This window comes from Chelonoidis abingdonii, chromosome 1 (genome assembly GCF_003597395.2).
Source record: "Chelonoidis abingdonii isolate Lonesome George chromosome 1, CheloAbing_2.0, whole genome shotgun sequence".
NCBI classification, from domain to species: domain Eukaryota; kingdom Metazoa; phylum Chordata; order Testudines; family Testudinidae; genus Chelonoidis; species Chelonoidis abingdonii.
The window spans coordinates 302,258,333-302,274,740 of record NC_133769.1 but is presented as its reverse complement, the minus strand read 5'-3'; positions in this window follow the sequence as shown (position 1 = coordinate 302,274,740).

The window sequence follows — 16,408 nt, the reverse complement described above, 5'->3', positions numbered from 1 at the left end:
TAAAGCTTTAGGTTCTAAACACAAAGCATAAAATATGCTGTATAAAACAACTAATAGTGCTACAGTACTATAAATTTATATTAATATGAGATGACTCAAGCTTTCCTGTTATAGACTCATTGTGTCTCCTGTCAAGGTGAAATTATTCCCTGCAGTTGTATTATCAAGTGCTTTGTTCAGTGCTACTTCAAAATAACACAAGTAATAGGGCTTCCATCATTTCTCTTGGGAATTTTTTTCCATTAGAGACTTTTTTCCATTATTCAGCCTAATTTTTCTCTTGATCAGCCATTTATGACTTTATTATTATTTGTTACTTTTATATCACCACTAATATGAATGGAATTTTATGATTTAGATGTGATCCCTGCCCCAAAGAGTTAACAGTCAATGTGTAAATGTATGAATGAAAGCACAAATAATTGGAGGGAGGTATGAGATGAAAGTACAAACGTTACAATCATGACAACTCCCTAATGTTCACCCAATCATCTGTAGCCCACTATTACTTCCTGGGTCAAAAGTAGCATCCTAATTTAGACTGCTGATGTTAAGCCTGGGACAAAGATTTGTATACGTTCTTGAACTCTACACATTACAAATTCTACTATTGATCTACAAGTAAGGATGATCCCGTATAAAATAATATTTCATTCATACTGGTTCTCACATAGTTTACATTGCAGGGTCCTTACCAAAACAGGCTTCTGCTGGAGATGTGGGTTTCCTGGAGAACCATTGGATCATATGTTTTGGAACTTGTCCAAGATACAGTCATTTTGGCTAACAGTAGACAGGAGGAGTAATATAATAATGAATATCTCCTTAAATATTAATTCCCAGAATTGTATTTTGGGATAGACCCCATCATTTTAGAAACTCTCCCACTCACAGAGAGCTTGATTCTCAAGAGCAGTATCCAAGTGACTCTTATATAGATGAGCAGATTGTGGCCAAGAATAGAAGCTTGGTGAGGGCTGTAGGAAGGGAGGATTCAAAGTGTTCCAATGGACCCATGATAGGGCCAATAATGGGCCCCATTTGTTTGTTTGTTTTTTTACATCTCTCTCTTTTCTTCCATTGGGGTCTTAGCTTTTTTTCCTTTTCATGCCCTGTTTGGGCCTCCACTTAGTTCCTGAGATAATGTGTTTTGGGCCCAGCTTAATGCCATGGAGAGTGTTTGGGGCACTACTTCCTGCTCTAGATGGTGAGTTAGAAGATATGCTTAGTGCCCCTAATGGACAATTGACACAAATGTTATATTCAGGTCTCATTTCATACATTATAGATTTAATTGATATCCATACCAAAACAAGGAAGTGTACTAGGGAGTTTATTTTAGAGGAAGCTAAAAAAAAAAGATGTTTAGACGTGGCTGGTTGCACGGGACTAAGCTATGACAATGGAGTTAGTGTGGCTGTGGCGTACACATCAAATTCTGCAGGTCTTTCATCCCATGTGCTGCACAATCACTGAATTCTCTTGGAGAAGCTGCTGCAATGGTTGAGCCACAAGTTCTATTTTTTGGAACTGTTCAAAACTTTGTATACCCTGTTTCTACTGGTCATTGGGATGTGTTGAAAAGCATATTAGCATTACATTAAAATGCCAAAGCACAAACAGATGGTCAGCAATTGTAAAGGTAATCCACTATAAAAAGAGATTGAGGGTATTCTTGACACTTTAGATGAGTGCAAAGCTTTGCACAATCTCACAACAGAATGTATGTTGTAAGATGATAACTTGCAAACAAATATTTCAGAGTTTTCATTTTTTGTTTTGGCCAAATGAGGTATATTGTCTTATAAAAAATTAACACTGTGAGTGAAAAAAATTGCAGAGCCCTGATCTTGACTTTCAAATAGCTCTCTGTTAACTTGGTGGCCTTTGAGACACTTTATTGAAATTACCATCTTCTGGGTTTGTTTAGTATAAAGATACTGATGCTTCACTGGCAGAAATATTTGGAATATCCAAGCAGTTCAAAGAGAAACAATCTTGAAAGAGGAACGTAATGCTTGATGAACTTACAAAGGTATAAAGATCATCACATCCTGAAAATGTCTCAGAATGAGAGATTTTCAACATGATTTTAGACACAATATTAATACACTTGGATAATAGAATGTGTATATATGCTGGATTTGGAGAAAGGTGAGCTGTTTTGATAGTTCAGAAATGAAAATTCCCAGCAGCAAAGACCTAAAGGGACATTTAATCTCTGAGAGTTTTGAGAATGAGATTGAACTTATCAATTTTTGCCAGTTTTTAAGAATGACTTGGAAAAAAGGTGGCCTGTTGATCTCCTTAGTTATGTTCACAAAAGGTCATTAGATCCAAGTTTCCCTAACACAGAACCAGCACTGGATATTTCTGCTGTCTTCCTGTAATCATGGCTGCTAATGAAAGGCATTTCATCAAGTTAAAACTAATCAATACCCTGTTGAAGAATGTCCACAGGGCAGGAAACGTTAAGTGATCTGGCAGATTTTTTTTCTATAGAGAACTCTAAAGCAATGCAAATAGATTGAGATGAGCTAGTTAATTAGATTGCTTCAGAAAAGGCTAGGAAGGTACCTTTGTAAAAGTACTCAGTGGTGATTGTGTTTTGTTTTGTGAAGGCAGAGGGAGCTCCAGATTTGTGTCTTTGAACCAGGCCCAGAACACCCTTGACAAGGCACTGAACTTGGCCTAGCAACTTGACTGCCCTGGCGGCTAGCAAGTGCTTCTTGGCTCCTTGGAGCTAAGATCAAGCGTAGTATCTTTGTATCACCTTTCTTTAATATTTTCTAATAAACTTTTAAATCTGTTCTTATCAGTTTAATATTTTCTGATGGACGTCTGCAAACCACTGTCCTGAAGATGGAATCTCCTGCAGCTATTTTTTAAAAAATTGATGCTGCTCTACAGATCTATGCTTCTGCTGAAACTAATTTGCATATAGATGCTGCTGATCTGCATATTCACTGCACTACTGAAACTTTGAAAGAAATTTCTCTTTCTTCTTTTTCAGCTACATCCTCATCAACCACAGCTGTTCCTGTGTGCTCCTCATCCCAGAAAACCCAACGGAAGCCTGGCCCAAAGACCTGGACTACCAGCAAGGTGAAAACATCAGAAGCTGGCAGAAAAAAACCACAGCAGGCACCCCTACAGGAAGATTGAACAGCGGAAGGCCAGCTCTTCGGGACCTCACATCCAGGAGCAAGAACATCTCGACAGCTCCTCAGGAGACGGTCCCCAGAAGATCCCCATGTGCTTTCCAGGTCCAGGATGTTGAACACCACCCTGCTGCTACCGAGACAGACGACACTGGAGGAGCCCCGCCAAGGAACCAGGACCAGGATGCTGATGGACACCTTGCCGAGAAGGATGCCACCAGCAGAGCCCCTCCAAGGATCCAGGACCAGGATACTGATGGGCACCCTGCCGAAAAGAATGCCGCTGGAGGAGCCCCCCCAACGACTGAGGACCAGGATGCTGATGGCCACCTTGTCAGGAAGGACACCGCTGGACAAGCCCCCTCACCAACTGAGGACCAGGATTCTGATCACTGCCCCACCGGGATGATTGCCGCTGGAGGAGCCCCCCAGATGACCAAGGACCGGGATGCTGATCGCCGCCCCGCCAGAGGAGCCCCCCCGACGACCGAGCATCGGGATGCTGATCACCGACCTGCTGAGAAGGACACCGCCAGAGGAGCCACCCAGAGGACTGAGGACCAAGAGGCTAATCACCACCCCTCCGGGAAGGACATCGCCGGAGGAGGCCACAGAGGAACAAGGACCAGGAGGTTGATCACCACCCCTCCGGGAAGGATACCGCTGGAGGAGCCCCCCAAACGACCCAGGACCAGGATTCTGAGCGCCACTCCACCAGAAAGGATGCCGCCAGAGGAGCCCCCCAGATGATCCAGGACCGGGATGTCGAGTGCTGCTCCGCTGTTCCAGAAAGGGATGCTCCAGAAGGAACAACCTCCTTAACCCGAGACTCTGAAACCTCTTACCACCCACCTGTCCGGAGGAGGGCCACTCGAAGGGGAATGGGCTCCAGAGCCCTGCATCTCAATGCCACGCGCTGTCCTTCGGGGCAAAGAGGCATCATAGCCAGTAAGTCCAGCATACTCCCAAGAGCGACTTCATCTCCTCAAGCTTCTCCACCAGACCCAGAGGAATCCCCTGGTGAGTCTGCAAGCATAACAGGGGTCCACCCCACAGAGGGTGAGGAGGAGATGATGACCACATCTACCTCCAGTACCCACTTCCTACAGGCCTCCTCCTCTGCCCCTTCTGCCTTCCCGTCCACGGAGTCCACACCCTCGGGGCCCTCAACAAGCATGTTAGCAAGACCTACAACAAACGGATTGCTTTCCAGTGTAGCCGCTGCAATGCCCTCTTTGAGACCCAAAAGAAAAGCAAGTCTCATCACGCCACATGCAAGGGACTCCTCACGATCACGAAGGTGAACCCTGCTGACATCCTGCGGGCTCCAACCTCGAATCCCACTGATGGTCCAGATTCAGCACCCCAACCAGCATCCCCGCCGCCATGGCAGGTAAGGGGGAACCAACCACTAATTGAGGAAAGCGCAACCCCTGCCTCGAGGACCGACGATGCCACCAAAAGGACCAGCCCCATCTCCAGAATCCCCACGCTGGATCCTTCCGTGAAGGGGATCACTGCCACCTCCCAGGTCAACAAGCTCACCAGACGCCTCAGCGACCTCATACAAAACATCCGGCGTGACGCGGCCACGAGATGGTGCAGTGCTCCCCCACAGGCAACTTCATGTCGCCCTGCCATAGAAGCAACTAACACCACACCCCAGGTGACACGGCGAGACCCAGCCAACAGAGGAGTCTCCCGCAGCCCCCGGTTCCCCCGGCTGGACCCCGCCCCAGGGAGACCCAACACCTCCTCCAAGGTTACCCAACGAGCCTCCAACTGCCAAAAAACCCGTGCTCCACCGAGGATCCCTCACCCAGATACCACCTGCAGACAGCCGAATACCACCTGCAGATCTCGAACCACCCCCAGTGCTTCCAAACAGAGCCACGCCCCCACAAAGCCCAGCACCGGTGCTTCCAGAACTCCACTTCCTCCTGGAAGATCCAGTGCTGGCTCGGAGACACTGAGAGTGGCCCTCACCACCACATCAGGACCCCCGTCTCAGGACCCACCTGAACACTGCTCCCTAGGTCGAGGAACAAGAAGACCAGCACCTGAACCCATGGAGACATCGCAGCAGGAGGAACGACGGCCACGAGCAAGGGTAGCCACTCCATGGCAATCTGCCTGGGTGGGAGAACTGACAAAGGCCGAGGACTTCGAGACCTTCAACACCCTGATGGACGGACTGACTGCAGAACTCTCTGTGGAAATTGCTGCCAGAAGGGGGGAACCCTGGGAGACCTCAGAGGCCACACGCAGATTCCCCCCACCGGGCCGTAACAACACCGCCAGAGAAGGCAGGAGAGGGCACGTCGGCTGCCACTACGATCCGGCGGCTGCATCCCATATACAGAAACTATACAGGGTGAACCGGCCAAAAACCATGAGGGAGATCCTTGACAGGACCTCCTCATACTGTGCCATCCAGTCCAAGAGACTCCACTGCTACTTCAAGGACGTGTTTGACAACGAGGCCCAGACTGACTTGCGATGCCTGGAGTGCCTTCTCCCGCTGCCCCGGATCGACCTCACGGAAGATCTGGAGCGAGATTTATCCCCCCAGGAGGTGCAGGCGAGGCTGACAAAGACCAAAAACACCACCCCTGGAAAAGATGGCATCTGCTACCACCTGCTGAGGAAGTGAGACCCTGGCTGCTTGGTGCTTGCTGTCATCTTCACCAAATTCAAGCAGTTCCATCGAGTTCCTCGCTCCTGGAAAAAGTCAATGATCGTCCTCATTCACAAAAAAGGGGACTGAGACGACCCCGGCAACTGGAGGCACATCTCCCTCTGCTCCACTATCTACAAGCTGTACGCCAGCTGCCTCACAGCAAGGATCACGGACTGGTCACTTTGCGGGGGCACTGTCAGCTCAGTCCAGAAGGGCTTCATGTCGTCCAAGGGATGCTACGAGCATAACTTCCTCCTTCAGACGGCCATCCAGGAGGCCAGGAGGTCCAAGAGGCAGTGCTTCGTAGCATGGCTCGACCTGACCAATGCCTTTGGGTCCATACCCCACCATCACATCTTCGCCACCCTGGGAGAGTTCGGGATGCCGGCTACCTTCATCCAGATCCTCCGGGACCTCTACAAGGACTGCACCACTACCATCCGTGCTATGGAGGGAGAGACAGAAGCTATCCCCATCCCCATCCGCCGTGGCGTGAAACAAGGATGCCCCCACAGTCCCATCATTTTCAACCTGGCCATGGAACCGCTCATCCGAGCCATCTCCAACAGCCCGACCGGCTTCGACCTGCATGGCAAGAAAATCAGCATTCTGGCCTACACGGATGATCTGGCCCTGGTCACCGACAGCTCATAAAGCCTCCAGCAAATGCTCGACATCACTAGCCAAGCCGCCAAGTGGATGGGCCTGTGTTTCAACCCTAAAAAGTGCACCTCCCTCCACGTCGATGGTGGCACCGGGGCACTGGTCCGACCTTCACAGTTCCTTATCCAGGGCAAGTCCATGACCTCCCTTGAAGAGGGAGAGATATACCAACACCTCGGCACATCCACAGGAGTCCACGTCAGACCACTGAAGACACCATCGCAGAGATCCTGCTTACCCCCTGGCAAAAGATCAATGCCCTCAACATCTTCCTGATCCCCCGCATCTCCTTTGTCCTCAGGGGATCAGCTGTGGCCAAGGTGCCCCTGAACAAGGCCGACAGCACCATCAGACAGCAGGTGAAGAAATGGCTCCACCTTCCCCAGTGGGCGAGCATGGACATCACCTACATTTCCCACAGACAGGGTGGTGCCAATGTACCTCGGATGGGTGACCTGTGCGACGTGGTGGTGATGACCCATGCCTTCCGCCTCCTGACATGCCCGGACCCAACAGTGAGGAGCATCGCACAGGAGTCCGTACGGGGTGTGGTCAGGAAACGCATTGCCAGGGCCCCCTCCGAGCAGGACGTTGCCACTTACCTCAGCGGCTCCCTGAAGGCTGAGTTCGGAAGAGAGGGGAGAGACCTATCCTCTCTCTGGACCCGTGCCCGCAACGCCTCAAGATGCCTAGGTAAGAGGATTGGCTGCTGCTGGAAGTGGTGCAAAGAATGCCAGGAGCTGGAAATACTGGTGCCATGCATAAAGACCCCGGACCACACCATCGTCACCTCGACTGCCAGAGCCATGCTAGAAAGGTCCCTGAAAGACGCCATCCGCTTCCACTACGCCGAGAACCTCAAGCGGAAGCCGGACCAGGGCAAGGTGTTCGAGGTATCCAGCAAGTGGGACACCAGTAACCACTTCCTCCAAAGGGGCAGCTTCACCAGGTTCGCAGAGTGGCGGTTCATCCACAGGGCCCGACTCAGCTGCGTTCCCCTCAACGGAGCCATCCGCCATGACAGTCGGAACAAGCGCTGCAGGAAGTGCGGCTACGTGAATGACACCCTGCCACACGTCCTGTGTGGATGCAAGCAGCACTCCAGAGCCTGGCAGCACCGCCACATCGCCATCCAGAACCGACTAGTGAAAGCCATCCCACCGTCCCTGGGGAAGATCACCGTCGACTCCACCATCCCCGGGAAGACAGCCAACTGCGACCCAACATCGTCGTGACAGACGCAGAAAAGAAGAAGTTCCTCCTGGTAGACGTCACTGTGCCCTTCGAAAACCGGTCCCCTGCCTTCCACGAGGCCCGAGCACAGAAGGAATCAAAGTATGCCCCTCTGGCTGAGACCCTGAGAGCCCATGGCTATGAAGTCCAGGTACACGCCCTGATCGTGGGAGCCCTGGGCTCATGGGACCCCCGCAATGAGCTAGTTCTGAGAACCTGTGGGGTCGGTCGACGCTACACCCGGCTCATGAGACAGCTCATGGTGTCCAATGCCATCAGGTGGTCCAGAGACATTTATATCGAACACATCACCAGACACCACCAATATCACAGTGAATAATTGAGACAGTCGACCAGGGAAATAACCCACTTCCTTCCCTGAGCGACCAAGGGATGCACCACACCCATGTATCTATCCACTCCACCAATACCGACTTGGACTCCTTATTCATTCCATGGGTGGCAAACCTGAGCCTACTTATTCACTGACACTTTAAAAACTCTTGCACCCCAATCTGGGTCTATGCCGGTTATGCGATATGTATGTATTTTTTCCATCCTTGCAAATGATATCTGTAATCTTCCGTAACCCAAGCCTGACCCCAGATGCACAGTACCTTCCCTCCCAACCTGTGTATATTCCATTTCAAACATTTATTTCAGTGGGACCTCAGACAAATCTGCAAACTTTTGTTCTAACTTTTTAAAGAACTGTTAATTAGTCCCTAGTGGTTAGAAAATGAGTTGTCACTTTCCTTTTCCCTCACTGCCCCTCCTCCATCCCTTCAGTGCCCTCCTTTCCCATTTCTTAATTTTTCTGTCCTAGTGCCCTTTTTCTGTTCTCCATTTACTTTTGAAAAATAAAATCAATAAACTATAAATAACTCAGTAAATCAAAAACAGTATCAGGCTGCATATTAGGCCGCTGTCTAGCAAACATGCAAGTTCATAACTTCATAAATATGAGTAATCCTACTGAATGCAATTGGACTTAAAGTGCTAGGCACTAGCTTCATGAAATTCTTGTGCTCCATGTGTGAAATCCTGACCCCACTGAAGTCAATGGCATAATTGACTCTGTGGCTGATGTGATTGCAGGGCCATTGACCATTATCTTTGAAAACTCATAATGAATGGGGGAGGTCCCGGACAATTGGGAAAAGGCAAATATAGTGTCCATTTTAAAAAAAGGGCAAAAGAAGAATCAGAGGAACTACAGACCAGTCAGGTTGACCTCAATCCCTGAAAAAATATGGAGCTGGTGATAAAGGAATCCATTTTGAAGCACTTGGAGGAGAGGAAGGTGATCAGGGCAAATCATGCCTGACCAACCTGATTGCTTTCTGTGATGGGATAACTGGCTCTGTGGATATGGGGAAAGTGGTGGATGTGATATTTCTTAACTTTAGCAAAGATTTTGATATGTTCTCCCACAGCATTCTTGCCAGCAAGTTAAAGAGGTATGGATTGGATGAATGGACTATAAACGGGTCGGCAACCTCTGGCACATGCCTCGCTGGGATAAGCACCGTGGCAGGCCAAGCCGGTTTGTTTACCTGCTGTATCAGCAGGTTCAGCCGACTGCGACTCCCATTGGCCGCAGTTCGCCCTCCCAGACCAGTGGGGGTGGTGGGAAGCTGGGGCCAGCATATCCCACACCCGCACCGCTTTCCGTCGCCCCCGTTAGCCTGATACAGTGAACCACAGCCAGTGGGAGCCGCAGTCGGCTGAAGCTGCTGACACGACAGGTACACAAACTGGCCTGGCCCACCAGGGTGTTTACCCTGGTGAGCCATGTGCCAGAGGTTGCTGACCCCTAGACTATAAGGTGGATAGAAACCTGGCTAGATCATTGGGATCAATGGGTAGTGATCAATGGCTTAATATCTAATTGGAATCTGGTATCAATCAGAGTTTCCCAAGGGTCAGTCCTGGGGCTGGTTTTGTTCAACATCTTCATTAATGATCTGGATGATGGGATGGATTGCACCTTCAGCAAGCTCGCGGATGACACTAAGCTGGGGGAAGAGGTAGATACGCTGGAGGGAGAGGTAGATATGCTGGAGGATAGGAGTAGGGTACAGAGTGACCTAGACAAATTGGAGGATTGGGCCAAAGAAATCTGGTGAGGTTCAACAAGGACAAGTGCAGAGTCCTGCACCTAGGCCAGAAGAATCCCATTCACTGCTACAGACTAGGGACTGAATGGCTAGGCAGCAGTTCTGCAGAAAAGGACCTAGGGGTTATGGTGGACGAGAAGCCGGATATGGCTGAAATCCATTTGCTGTGGATGTAAAATCTTAACTGCAGTTTTTGCTAAGAAATTTTCATATAGGCCCGGAGTCCACAGCTTGGCCTGGGCCATCGGGGCTAGCTAACAGAGAACAATAGATAGCTAAGAGAAAGCTGGGGTAAACAGAATACCTTGTGTGTTTCAAGTCAGTGAGCAGAATTAGCATAACTCCAAATGTAATTGGGCATCCTTATGGTGAGTTATAGACACGTGAAGCTCTGAGAAAGGCCTCATCCCTAATGCAAGGAGGAAATAGTGGTACAAAACCCCTCAGATCCCAGATAGAGTTCAGGGACAGGCCTAATATAATTGACATAAATTATGACACCCTCCCCTCACAGATGTATGGCAATTCTAGCCCACAGAAATGCAAGGGTATACTTATAAACAATTGTTATTGTTAAATACTAATTACTGATTTTTTTGCTTTAAATCTCCAGGAATGTATCTTGTGGTCAACCAGGAGAGCTACTACCTCATTCCCCCAGACCCCAAAATTAGGATTTAATTTATACACTTTAATAGACATAGATTGGGGGTAATTACCTGTGTGTCAGCAATATGTTAATTTAGGCCATGGGTGGAGCCATTATGTAATCTTTTAGACTATTGGCTTATTGTGCTTATCTTGTCTTGCAGCTAGAACCTAACCAGGGGTTTGGAAAAACCCATCCCCATCGCTTCTCTCCACCCAATGAGCACCCTATATAATCTATTCTAATTAATTGTGCTGCAGTGTCTCTGAGCCTAATAAGCAAAGTGATATTACGCTGTGCGTAATTAACTTCATGCTTGATTCTACACAGTGTCCATTTTTTATCCTTTAATACTTCTACTTGATCATTAATGAAGATCTTACTAAAACTAGGATTAATACTGATTTGTGTAGCTGGCTACCACTCTACAACTTTTAGCTTGACATACTGCTGTTTAGTCTTATCCTTTGTTTACAATTCTGCCATCTCTTTTTCAGTTCATATGAAAATGGACATATATGAGACCAAGTGTAACACGGAAGAGTTCCCAGTCTGCAAGTCTGAGTAGCACTATCTGTGTGTAGTGCTGCTTGGTAGGAATTATTTTGAGTTGTGTGTAGAGGAGGAGGCTGGCAGGAAGGAGAATAGGAGGGTGACTAAGAAAAATGTGCTATTATTTTATTATTGCTTTCAGCATTCCTTACTTTACTTTACTTACAAACAGTTACTTACTTTACAAACAGTTAGCTTTGGAGAAATGTTATATACATGAACAGATTTCAGTCCAGTGAGAGACTGCATACTGAATTATGATGGCATTAGCGGTGTATTTTCTCATAAAGGCAAGATAGACATTTAGTTGAATTGCTTCCAGTAGATAGCAAATTCCCCACGTGAAAGATTGGGAAAATCTTGTATTATAGTTTCAGGTTTATACCAGTGATGTTCTGGACTACTGATACAGGCCAACATGTAAAAACTTAGGCATCTATAGCCAAATATGAATGCTGGTTCCTAAGTAGAAGTGGTCTGATTTTCAGAAATGCTCAGCCTAGGTGATCCCAACTGCAATGAATGGGAGATGCAGGTGCTCACCCCTTCAAAATTCTTGATAATTTGCATGTGTATAAATATGCATATAGGTGCACAACATGAGATGCCTATGTTTAAAAATTGTAACTTTCAGGGTTTGATGGTATTTCAAGTCACATTCTGTTGCTTTAATTACATATTCTTAAGAGAACCCCATTAAGAGAGTCATAGTACTATAAAGCAGAATCCAAAGAAGAAGCTGAATTAATGGACATTCTGGTCAAAGTCAATCTGAACAAGAGGTAGTGTTTATACTCAGGTACGTCTTATTGTTTATTAGTAACTAATGACTTATGAGCAAATGAGTATGACCAAAGTCAACTATATGTTTAAGAGCTTGGCTGAAATGGGGCCTATATAAGGTAACTTCAGCAGAACCTTTCCATCTTTAACTCTTTGATTTTGCAATGATTGCCATGCTGTATACTCACTCCGTATCTATCTAAACTAGAATGCAGGTATCCCTCCTTTTCCTTTTTATTGTTATTATTGTATTCCAATAAAACTATTATTTTTGCAATATACCATCTGCCAAATTAATTTCCAGTGTAACTCCACTGTAAACAGTAGAGCTATACCAAGGATGAATAAAATTAATTCAATATATTTATTTTGTTTTCTATTAAAGCATTTTTCCTGGCTTTAGGCAATTTTACAAGTTGCAAATTACAATGGCTAACAATAAAAAACAAAACAAGCACACTCAGTCCCTTGTTCCTCAGACCATACAATTATCAAATGCCCAAAGTAAATGTTGAGTTTTTCAGCATGCCTATGTTTAACAAATGAATGCTCTGACTGGACCAAGGCATGTGTGTGTGTATATTCAACAGCCAAGGCAAATAGAATCTCAGGATGTAAACATAAGAATGTCCATACTAGATCAGACATATGGTCCATTTGGCCCAGTACCGTATCTTCCAACATTGGCAGGTGCCAGATGCTTCAGAGAGAATGAACAGAAAGGACAGTTATTGAGTGATAATCCCTTGCCATCCAATCTAAGCTTCTAGCAGTTTAGGGACACCTAAACCACTGGGTTGTGTTCCTGACCATATTGGCTAATAGTCATTGATGGACATGTAAGCAGGGTCTAAATGAATGCTTCCATGACAGCAAGCTGGGAGGGGGAAGAGACCTTGGATGTGTTTTATGTAACTACAGTTTGCTTCTGCTTTGCTTAGATTTGCAAGATATTCAGCTGATAGAGTGATGTTTTGCTCACTTTAATCAGTTTGGCTGGTCTTGGGTCACAAATTATGTTAGTACTGAATGCAGGGGTAGTGAAATATGGTTACCAATGTTTGTAATTATTGTGCGAGTACAGAAAAGAAGGACTGTGCTTAACCTGTCCCAAAGGAAGGAGAACTTTCAGTTTAAAGAACCTTGGTAAAACAAGGGCTCCAATTTTCTTAGCCCTGTGAAAGTAAAGTGGGGGGACAGCACCGATCTCCTTGGTCAGGAGGCTGCACACCCTCAACCAGGGTCCTCTGTAAGACTGGTTCAATCTGTTTTTCCCCACTGTTCAAATAATGGAGAAAAATAGGCTTTATTAGGAGCTGCTTTTGTTATGTTAAATGGTTCACTTTGAGCTGAAACCAGTTGTAGTGAGACTGTGTTTCTGCCCAGAGTTGAAATCACTTGTGGCAGACTGTGTTTTGGCTCAGACTGCACAGAACTAAAATCACTAAGAGACTGCCCAGCGGGACCAGCTAGCAGGTTGCCAGCAGGAGCAGTGAGCAGGTGGCCAGCAATGAGCGACCAGCAGGATGGCAGTAGAGAAGCATGATGAGTGGCCAGCAGGGTGGTGGCTGAGGAGTGATGAATGAGTAAGATGCCTCTTACCCTCTGCTTTACCCCCCAACCCAGGGTCGGAGGTAAACTCTGCAGATGCAACTCCAAACTCTGGGTCTGTACTGACCAAGGACAGCAACTGTGAGTGGGGTACAGAGAAGGGTCGGGCATGTGAAGGGGACTTTTAAGTTGCTGGACTTAAGAACCCGAGGGGAAAAGGACACTGCCCAACCTAGTTGGGGTGGGTCTTTAACTCATGGTTTATGTTTATGAACCTTGTTTGTGGTGTTTTCCCAAATTAATGCCAAGTTATTTCCCGCCTTTTATTAAAAGTTTATTTTCTACACTCAGACTCTGTGCTTGCAAGTGGGAAGTATTGCCTCTCACAGGCATGCAGGGGTGATGTGTAAATTTCTCAGGTTACTGGGTTGGGAGTCCAACTGTTTCTGTGTTGGATGGATGGAAGGAACCCCTAGATATTGAACCTGGCCCTGGCTGCTGCTGGCTCCACCTGGCAGAAAGGTTACAGATATATCCACCATGAAATTATCTAATTCTTTTTTGAACCCAGTAGTACTCCACAATATACCCTGCTAACGAGTTCCAAAGGTTGACTGTGTGTTGTATGAAGAAGTACTTCCATCTGTTTATTTAAAACCTGCTGCCTATCAATTTCATTTGGTGAAAACTGTTTCTTGTTATGTGAAGGGGTAAATAACACTTCCTTATTCTCCTCTACACATCATTTCTGATTTTATAGACCTCTATCATATCTCCCTTTAGCTGACTCTTATCTAAGATGAACACTCCCAGTCTTTTTAATCTTTCTTTATATTGAAGCTGTAACATATCCTTAATCATATTTGTTTTCTTTCTCTGTAATTTTTCCAGTTTTAATAAACGTTTTTTGAGATGGGGTAACCAGAATTTCACAAAGTATTCCAGGTATGGCGGTACCATGGATTTCTATAGTGGCATAAAGATATTTTTATCCCTTTTCTAATGGTTCCTAACATTCTCTTAGCTTTTTTGACTGACGCTGCATGTTGAGCAAATGTTTTCAGAGAACTATCCATGGTGACTCCAAGATCTTTTTGTTAGATGGTAACAGCTAATTTAGATCCCATCATTTTGTATGTATAATTGGGATTATTTTTGCTAATGTGCATTACTTTGAATTTATCAACATTGAATTTCATCTGCCATTTTGTTGCCCAGTTACCTAGTTTTGTGAGATCCCTTTGTTGCTCTTCTCTGTCAACTTTTGACTTAACTATCTTGAATAATACTGTATCATCTGAAAACTTTTCCACCTACTTTTTACTCATTTTTCCAGGTCATTTTTACATATGTTAAACAGCAGTGGTCCCAGTACAGATTCCCTCACTATTTACCTCTCTCCACTGTGAAAACTAGCCATTTATTGCTACATTTCGGTACCTGTCTTTTAAGCAGTTACTGATCCATGAGGGGACCTTCACTCTTATACCATGACTCCTTGTTTTGCTTATGTGACTTTGATTAGGGATCTTTTTGGCATGCCTGTTAATACCCTCAAAGAATTCTTATAGAATGGTCAGACATGATTTCCCATTACAAAAGCTGTGTTGACTCTTCCCCAACGTATCTTCATGTACGCATATGATAATTCCTTTCTTTACTATAGTTTCATCCAATTTGCCTGGTATTGAAATTAGGTTTACTGGCCTGTAATTGTCAGGATCACCTCTGGAGCCATTTTAAAAAATTAGTGTTACATTAGCTATCCTCTGTTCATCTGGTGCAGAGGCTTATTTAAGTTATGGTTACATACCACAATTATTAGTTTTGCAATTTCATATATGAATACCTTCAGAACTCTTGGATGAATACTGTCTGGTTCTCATGAAATATTATTATTTAATGTATCAGTTTGTTCCAAAACCATTTCTTTTAACTCCTCAGTCTGGGACAGTTCCTCAGATATGTCACCTAAAAAGAATGGCTGAAGTGTGAGGCATCTCCTTCACATCTTCTGCAGGAAAAACTGATGAAAAGAATTCATATAGCTTTTCCACAACAGTGTTGTCTTCCTTAAGAGCTCCTGTAGCACCTTGATCATATAGTGGCCCTAATGATTGTTTGGCTGGTTTCCTACTTAGATTGTACTTGCTATTAGTTTTTTTTGTCTTTTGCTAGTTGATTTTCAAATTGTTTTTTTGGCATGACTAGCTATACTTTTACAATTGACTTGCCAGAGTTTGTTTCTTTTTATTTGTCTAGGATTTGACTTCCAATTTTTAAAATATTTCTTTTTGTCTCTAACCATCTCTTTTGTTGTTGTTTAGCATTGGCAGCATCTTTTTCATTCTCTTGATTTTTTTTTTTAATTTGGGGTATACATTTAGTTTGAGCCTCTATTATGTTTTTTTTTTTTAATTCCATGTAGCTTATAGGCCCTTTTCTGTCATCTGCCACCACTGAGAACAGCTGAGCTCCATCCTCTTTGGAATCCCCCTTCAGATAGTTGAAGGCTGCTGTAAAATCCTCCTTCACTCTTATCTTCTGCAGATTAAACAAGCCCATTTCCCTCAGTCTCTCCTTGTAAGTCATGTGCCCCAGCCTCAATAGCTACTTGGAAGCTGGTATCAATTGGAGTGCCCCAGGGGTTGGTTCTGGGGCCGGTTTTGTTCAACATTTTTGTCATAAACAGATAGTTAAGGGTTAATGCCTCTTTTACCTGTAAAGAGTTAAGAAGTTCGCTGACACCTCACCAGAGGAATCAATGGGGGAACAAGATGTTTCAAAAGGAAGGAGGGAAGTTTTCCTTTGTTTTAGAGTTTCCAGTTCAGCGGGAGTGAAAAAGATCAAAAGGAAACCAGTCCCTCTGCAGAGTAGTAAGTTTTAGAAAGGGATAAATAGGTTTATGTTTATTTTCTTTGTAACTTGTCTTGTACCATTAAGGGAATTATCAAATTTGGGTATTCTTGTGTGTATTCATTTGCCCAGGAGGACATCTCCTTTGTTTTGGAATCTG